The 9226-nt window shown below is 37.7% G+C and overlaps 1 long non-coding RNA gene across 1 annotated transcript in view; it reads left to right on the plus strand.

The window, feature by feature from the left end:
• The window catches only part of LOC138149481 (uncharacterized), a 9931-nt gene extending 1309 nt beyond the window's left edge, over window positions 1-8622 (plus strand). The window contains exon 2 of the long non-coding RNA XR_011165338.1: window positions 6389-8622. This is a non-coding gene — a long non-coding RNA (uncharacterized lncRNA). The remainder of the gene's footprint in view (window positions 1-6388) is intronic.
• The last annotated feature ends 604 nt before the right edge of the window (window positions 8623-9226 follow it).

The raw sequence follows: 9226 nt of genomic DNA on the forward strand, positions 1-9226 counted from the left end.
GGGGGCGGGGGCCAGGCCATGCGCATGGGAGCATGTGGGGAGAGGGGTTGTGTGCGTCGGTCTGTGAGGTTGATGGCGGGGGGATGGTGATAGAAACTCCCCTTGGGGGGAGTGGGGGGGGGGGGGGCTTTCCCTCCCCCCCCCCCCGCCCTTCCTGGGAGAGATTTTGTTCACGGCCAGCCGGGGATCCCAGTCCTATAATTGTCACCAGAGTTGCGCATCCTTGGGGCGGGAAGGATGCGGAATGAGGCTCTGAGAAGGCAATGTGATTGCTCCCACGGCTGCAAAGGGAAATGAATGTACCTGACAGCGGAGCAGGCCAAACTTGAACTATCTTCGGGTTAACTTGATCGGAAGTGACATCTGAAAGGATCATAAAGCTTGACTACTCGATCCCCAGGGGGTTACTGTAGGTTAGTTTTAAATATATTTTTTTTTTATTTATCTCGCATTAAAACTATAAACAGGTTTATGAGCATTGTCCCACATGTGTGCCTCCTGTGCGTACCCATGCGGAAGGGATAATTCAGGGTGATTTCCTTACTTTAAAAACGCAGGTAATTACTGAGTGGAGTAACCAGCCTACCACCTATATTATGTCACTTTTTACATACCAACTCACCCTTATATGTATTAATGGAGACACATAATAGGTAAAGAAAACCTTTTTAACCTTGGTTTGTCATCTCCCTCCACCACAAACCTGTGAACAAGCTGCTTAATAGAACGAGTTGTACTTTATTCCCTTACCTCTTGGTGGAGATGCGACTAGCAACCGGAAATGCAGGGGAGAAACTGGAGATGGTAAAGTCATCTATAAAGCGAATAATATAACCTTAAATTATCACCTTCATTACTCCTCTAAAAAAAAAAAAGTCCGGATTATAACGAGCCCCCAAAGCATGAGATCTTCAGTTCAGTCTTAGAAAGACAAAAGTAGCTTAGAGGGAAACAATGGTAATTACATGGTAACTTCTAGTTTTATTAGACTACAATGGGAGGAATGTGTCCTGCTTCTGGGCTAAAGAGGGGCTGTGGGGAGGCAAGCTGTGTGGGTGGTAGTTTCTTTTTGTCTAAATATGGAAGGTCAAATAGTTGCTACATGCTTCCTGTTGAAGAACCTTAGTTTTTAAATGAATGGTGGTAACTTTAAAAAGTTTTCTGTGAATTTGTTGTTCCTTGCTCAGTGTTACTTTAATATAGTTTCTTAGAACTAGAATTGTATATGTTATAATGCTTTGTTAGGGGTGGAGAAGAGTTGGTAAAAATGTTATTTCCTTTGTTTAAAATGTGGTAGTGCCCCCCCCAAAAAAATATCCATAAATTCTTTATTCTAGAGTGTGTGGTTTCATTGCTAAAGCCCTTATGTGGAATAAACAAATGTCAGTGATTAGTAACCGAGTTTTATTTTGCTATCCTGCATATATACACTTGAAGTATGATTCTGTTATACATGTACACATTTATTGCATCATGTTCACTCACAAAAACACCTATTTAAATTTTCAAACATCTCCATCTGAGTGCTCATATTCTACATAAATGTCCTACCCTCTTTACCATTGTTCTGATTTGTCTCATCTACCAAGTATGTACTTATGCACATATTTCTCAAGTAAAATGGATTTTTCTAAATCCCCTGAAAACTTGCTAGTCTTCCTACCTTTCCCTATGCCTGGGGAAAGTCTATCCTTTAAAGTCCAACTAAAATATCACCACTGTAACACAACCCTTGCAACCACTACATAACATTTTATTTTACATTTCACTAATGCACTTGTGTAATATTGTGTATTATGGAGATTTTTGTTTGGTTCTTGTACTCCTATTGAGCTATAAGCTCCATTGGGGCAGACATTTTCTATTTAAATTTAATCTCCTTCAATGCCTTCCTGATGCACAGCATGGTTTTAATAAATATGGGTAAATTAAATTGAAAGGTTATTGGTGGGAATTGGAAATAGGCTTTTAAAGGACCTATATGGTCAATGAGAGTCACTAGCCCAGAGATTTTGGAGGGCTTTTTTTAAATTAATGTATGGGAGGATTTCTCCTGAGCTCTGGAGTGCTAAATCTATAACAATTCTAAATGCTTTAACCTTTCAATACCAGGAATGCTCAGTACTATGATCCTACCAAGGTACAACTCCACTATGCATACTAATTGTATCTAATAGTTTTCTTCTGCCTGATAAAATGGGGACTTAAGCTAGTCTTTACAACCGTTCCCTTATTTTTCAGTTAATAAAAGTGATCCCAATGAACCTTTATACATATAGCATTTAGTCCTAATTGATAGTGTTGTTGTCAAGCTTTCTTTACCATGTTCCAAATGTGATATCACCAACTATGATCAATGGTAAATATTGTACATTTGAATATATTATCAGGCAAGAACTAAAATCATTCACATATAAGGAAAAGAACATTGGACTCACAAGTTTGTACTTTCAAAGCAAATTATATAAATTAACTTCAGTATATTCTAAGCATCTCCTATCTTGGTCCCATTAAGAGGTACTCATTGGGAAGGTGGGAAAGTTGTTTATTTTTACAATAATTTGGGACATGGAATTATTGTAAACAGACCTTGTTAATGGGACTTGGTACTTTTTTTTCAAGAAACACTAGTATTCTAGACCAAGTTCCTACTGTTTGGAAACTGCCTCAATCTACTTTTCTTTGGCAGTGTGATCTGCTCAAATCTAAATTGGGCCCAGTAAGATGAACAAGGAAAAAGAATACAAATCTAAATTGTGTATGTATGTGATGCAGAAAATTAATTTTTTAATGAATTGTTTGCATTAAAAAGGTTGTTACCCACTCAAAACAGTATCTCTTCAGGGACTTAAATCATATTCCTAAATTTAATGAGGAAAAACTCAGCTAAAACAATAAGGGAAAATATAAAAGACTTTTATCAATATCCATGAACAGCTATAAACATTTGACATCAATAAGCAATTATTTGTGCTTCATTTTTTAAGAGAATCAATGACATCATGGATGATGACTTGGGCAGGAATTGGATTTAAACGAGGCAGAGTTGCACAAAGTCATTATCCTCACTCTCCCCAAGCCAAAGAAGTCTAAGACAAAAGTCAAGATGACTGGTGATATTCCATGATGCAGTAAATGAGGCACCTTCATGGCCATTGGAACAAATTGTTTTCATCTCCACGTTCACTAGGGAAAGTCTTCACATGCTTGGGGTAAATATCCACCTAATTCACCAGTGGGTTTAAAGCCTGTCAGTTACCCTCAAACTGGTTTAATCTATCTGTAGGGATAGGTATGACTACTGGGCACATTAACTTCATTAAGTCACAGGGGAGAGTTGGGTGAGTCAGGTAAACATCAAAGGTAGGCTTCCCAAGCCCTGGAAAAGGCTTGGGAAGCCCTCATGCCAGAGGTGCTCATCCTCTCTGAATACCCTATTAGGTAAAGTAGGGAAGGATGTGAGAATTTTAAAAAAGGGAGCTATATTTGGAGATTTTCCTGTAATAAAATTACATGTAGAGACAAAACAAACTAAATTTGCAATAAATAAATGAAATACTACATGAGAACGATTTTACATTGTGAAATAATAGGTCAACTTCCTAAACAACCTAATATGATGGCATTAGTGCTTTATTCAAGAAACTAGTCAACTTTTTTGGATACTTCTTTACCTATCAATTAGGCTAGACCTTGCTCTAACATACTTTACAACTAGAAATCAATCACAAATCTCTTGTTTCATAAAAATTGGGCTAACATTTGCCCTTCTGTCTTACATCTCCCATTTTCTGTCTTTCAAATATTACTGACATTGACTTGACAGTTACATCAGTACTAAAAGTAGTAGCTAAGGATATAGTTCATCTGGGTCAGTTGATAGAAACTCAAAAGCAACAAGAGGCACTCATACTTTCTCCTTACCTATCTTTGAATACATCAATTTAGAGCTTGGTCAGGCATGAAAGATGCCAAGGTCCTGGGCCACATAGCCAAGTAATCTTGACTTTTTTCTACTGGACTTCAATGACTCTGGAAGGGAGAGTGAAGCTGATGACTTTGTACAACTCTGCTTCACTTAAATCCAAATCACACACAAGTCAAGATGTCATTCCATGATGTCATTGGTCTTCTTTGAAAAAGATGAACAACAAAAACAGATATCAACTATTAACCATTTTTTTCTGAAGACTTTTATTTTTTTCCCCAATTACATGCAATGACAATTTTTAACATTTGTTTTTTAATTTTGAGTTTCCTCCCTCTCTCCCCTCCTGCCTTCCAGAGGTGGGAAAGCAATTTGATATAGGATATATATGTGCAATCATGCAAAACGTATTTTCATATTAGTCATGTTGTAAAAGAAAACATAAAAAAAAAAAAACCCGTGAAAAATAGTATGTTTCAATCTGCCTTCAGACTCCATCAGTTCTTTCTCTGGAGGTGAATAGCATTTTTCACCATGAGTCCTTTGGAATTCTAGTGGATTATGGTATTCCTGAGAATTATATCAGCCATTTTTTTGTTCCATTCTTTCCAGTTCAATGTCTTTCTCCTTGACAGAGAAAACAGAAACAAAATGAAAACTGAATGATTCTGTCTTCTTTCTGTTGCAGGTATCATCAAACCATCACTGAGAGCAGTAGTCTTTTCCTGTCTTTGATAATTACCTTTTTTTCTTAATATAGGTTTCTTAAAAATAATTTTTCCTTCCTAGACAATCTCAACTCATCCTGAGTTTTATCACTCTGGACACCAGTCTTGACACCATTAATTGACAGTAGCTGTCAATTAATTAATCAATAGACATATATTAAGTGCTTACTATGTGCTGAACAATGGGGGGACAAAGCAAAAAAAAAAAAGGATGATGATTCTGATGGGGAAACAAAATGTATAAATCAATAAATCCAAAATAAGTTCAGATCAGATAAAATTTAATCTTAGAGGAAATAGCACTAGCAACTGGGAAGACCAAGAGATGTCTTCTGCAAAAGGTGGCACTCATGAGGTCTTAACAAGATCTGTGTATTTGTATTAATCTTCTATAAATGCCTCTTTAAAATAAAAGTTGGTTGATAAGTTCCTGATAAATCTACATTGGTGTCTTCAAATGTTTGTCTTTGTGTCTTTAGAATTTAATTCTTGACATCTTCCCTTATCTCCTAGACTAACTTTCCCAGCAGAATTTTAGTCCAAAAGATCTTGCCTAAACTTCCTCTGAATGTTTTAAAATCTGATCTTCTGAAACCTAAAGTGTTTTTTGTGTTTTTTTTTATCATCCTAAAGCAGAACAAATATATTCCAGCTTTCCTCTCATCTATCACAAACTGTTTGAAGGAATTGATCTTTTCCTTATAAGGTTCCCATCATTTCCACTCCAGCAACCAGTCCCTCCCTGTTAATAAGAATCAAATCTAAATAGAATTCCTCTTGGTTAAACAACCTCAGTGTTTCTCAAACATTTTGGTCTTAGGACTTCTTAAAAATTATTACAGATGAGGGGCGGCCAGGTGGCTCAGCGAGTAAGAGCACCGGCTCCAGTGTCGGGATGACCTGGATCAAATCCGGGCTCAGATACTCAGCACCACACCCAGAAATAATAACCTTGAGCAAGTTACTTAACCCCAATTGCTTATAAAAAAAAATTATTACAGATGTCCAAAAGAGTTTTTATGTGAGTTATATCCATTGATATTTACAATTTTGACCTTGTGGACCTCCTGGACAGCAGAGACCCCTAAGGAGTCCCTAGACTACATTTTGAGAACTGCTGCTCTACCTTTTACAGGATGAAATTATTAAAACAAGTCAAGGAATAATTAGTTGTGCTTTTGGCAGAAAAGCTGGAGGCAATGTTTGTCCTGCAAATGAGCAAGACCTGAATTCAAATTTGGCCTCAAACATTTATTAGCTGTGTGACCCTGGGCAAGTCACTTAACCTCTATTTGCTTTATTTTCATCAAGTATAAAATAAAGATAATAACAGCACCTATATCCTGGGATTGTTATGAGGGTCAACTGAGATAGCATTCATAAAAAGCTGCTTAGCACAGGGCCTGGCTCTTAGTAGCTGCTAAACATACATGGAACCATCAGTTACAGCAAAAGGAGAAGTTTTGAATGCTATGGATAAATTCACTTACCTTGATGGTGTACTTTCCAGGGATGTGCACATTAATAACGAGGTTGATACATGTATTGCGATAGCTAGCTCAGTGTTTGGAAGGCTCACAGGAAGGTGTGGGAGAGAAGAGGTATTAGACTGACTAACTACCAAACTGAAGGTCTACAGAGCGATTGTACTGATCTCGTATGCCTGTGAAATCTGGGCAGTTTACCAGCGCCATGCCAGGAAACTCAATCACTTCCACTTGAATTGTTTTAGGAAGATTCTGAAGATCATCTGGCAGGACAGGGTACCAGACACGGAGGTCCTAAAACTCAAACTAAACTGCCAAGGACTCAAACTCTACTTCAGAGAGTGCAACTCTGATGCGCTGGCCACATTGTTCGAATGCAAAATATACGCTTGCCAAAAAAGACTGTTTTATGGAGAACTCACACAGAGCAAGTATTCACATGGTGGTCAGAAGGATACAAGGATACTCTCAAGGTCTCTCTCAAGACTTTTGGAATTGATTGTGTGACATGGGAGACACTGGCAGAAGACCGCTCAGCATGGAGAGTCCATATCAGAGGAGGTGCTGTTCTCTATGAGTAAAACAGAATCGCAGCAGCTCAAAGGAAATGCTGGATTCGCAAATTCAGAGAATCCACCCCAAATGTTCACACAGAACATTGTGCCCAACCTGTGGTAGAGCATTCCGAGCTTGTATTGGTCTGATCAGCCACAAACACATCAAAACTTGACTTTAGCATAGTGATGTCATTTTGGTCCTCTTCAAGAATGGACAACAACAAACCAGGTGCTACATGAATGCTTGTTTCATTTCTTTGATAGATGTCCAGATAATCGAGGTCTCTGATTACTTATTATGTGGTGTGCTAATTTTATTTTTTAATAAACTCATACCTAGTTCCTTTTTTCTGTCTAGATGGTCTACAGGGAAAAAAAGCAGACCCTGGGAAGTTAATTTTAAAAAAACTGATGAAAGACATAAGACAAATCCAGTTAATAGATTTACATGGCAAATAAGGAGAAGCTGAGAGGCAGTGTAATGTAAAGTTTAGAGAGCTGGCCAGACAATAAGGGTTCAAGTCCTGTCTCTGCCCCTTACTGGCTAAGTGACCGTGTGCAAAGTCATTTAACCTCTCAGTGGTTCTCTAATTCTCTAACTTCTCCAGAAAGCACTGACATACACTGGTAAGAGGGAGCTCTCTTCATCAACAAAATTGCAAGTCCAGTCACTGTCCATACAAGCAAAATGTAAATATATTTGCATAGAGGCAGGAGAGGAGTGGAAGCTGGGAGGGAATTTGTAGGGGAGACAGGAGCTTCTATCTGTGAAGATGAAGTTGACAGTAATCATCTCCCTTCTTTCAATGAGTCTGGACCATAAATTATAATTGCCTGATTCCTTCACAATACCTCCCCTACTGACACCTGTTACTTCAAGGAAGGCACAGAAGCATAAGAGGACCTGAGCAAACTTTTTTTTTCATTCAGTGAGAGGTTAGATACCAAAAAAGACAGTTATTTTCCACCTAGGCAGGAAAAACAAATAGAGGCACTAATGAATGATATTTCCCAGATGTATGCTATCTCCCATCATTCATGCTTTCCCTTACCTCTTCTCCCTAGTTTAAAATATCTCAATTTGCACCCTGGCCTTTTATCTTCTAGTCTTCTTGGAATCACCCCTTTCCTTCATCAGTCATCCATTTCTTTTGGCTCTCCTCCCTCACCCCTGCTTTCAGGCCTGCTCTCTCTAAGGGTAGATGGTAGGTGAACTACTGTTATTTATATTTGTGCCTTCATTAGCTATACTTCTTTCCTCCAAGGACTGGAACAACCTACAAAAAGGAGTAAAATACAAAGTCACCTATACTACTGTTGCAGATTTATCAATATACTTGTGGGAATACTCTGCCCATGTATGGAAAGGATCCAAATTTGCCAATGATATCACCTTTCCAGTTTACTGAAAGCACTGGAAAAGTATCAATTGGTTATGCCAAGAGAAATGTTTAAAGTATGCTTTGTTTGTAACCAAAATTTCCCTTTACTTTATCTTAAGAAAGTTTGTCAATCATCACTCAGTTTGCCAAAATTTTGTATTAGGCAAATAGCACCATCATAGAAAATGAAGAAAGGATGGCTACTTCAGTCTGTGAGAGAGAACACTTAATTGCTCTGAGGCCTGCAGGCTATAGAGAAAAAAACACTAACAGTAAAACATTGTATTCTCGATAGATCTGATTCCATTTCATTATTCAAAGGTAATTATACATTCTTTTCTAAGTTTGAGTGAAATTATCAAATTTTGCTTATCTGGGGGCAAAACAGATTAATAGGGAAAATGAATAGTAAAACAGGTTACTCAGATGCAGTTTACTTTTCTCTGATTCTCAGGTGTGTTCTAAATGTTCAGGTGTGTTACCAAATAATATAATAAATTATTATGTCTAAAACATATCCAAATTTCATCAACCTTAATTAATCTGGCCCAGAGGACCAGAGTTTGGTTCAGGCCTCAGACATTTAACACCCACACAAAAAAAACTAGCCATGTAACCTTGGGCAAGGTACTTAACCCCAATTGCCCTCCAAAAGGCAAAAATAAATAAAATAAAGTCACAAATTGCTAGTACTAAAGCTCATGTGTTTTCGTCATGGGAGAGCCCTTAAACCTTCATGCAAAAGTTAGTTTACTCTTGTTTCAAACTTAACTCTAACAAGTTTAGTTATCTGGTTTATTAGCCCAAAGCAGATTAAAAGCAGCTAAGCCAAAAGAGGAAGAGAAGCTGCTAGAATCAGGTACATTACCATCAGGAGGAGGTGAGGGCCAATAGCCCTATGACTGAGAGAATCTATAACAAGCAAACACAAAACTTTTAAAAGCATGGCAGTCTATATAGTAAAATTTAGTATAAGGGCATAAATTCTGCATATTTGAATAGCCCCTGTTAGTTTTATACAAGAAGACAATAATTAATTTTTTCTTCTTGCCCCTTATGAACCACGGCACCCAACATATTAATTCTCCTCTTTCTTCCTTCATCAAAAGGTTATCTTATCTCTTATAGTCTTATCACTTTGAGA

Source organism: Petaurus breviceps, unplaced genomic scaffold (assembly GCF_028583685.1).
Source record: "Petaurus breviceps papuanus isolate PSGF00001 unplaced genomic scaffold, PetGlider_PUasm1.0 90847, whole genome shotgun sequence".
Taxonomy (NCBI): Eukaryota; Metazoa; Chordata; class Mammalia; order Diprotodontia; family Petauridae; genus Petaurus; species Petaurus breviceps.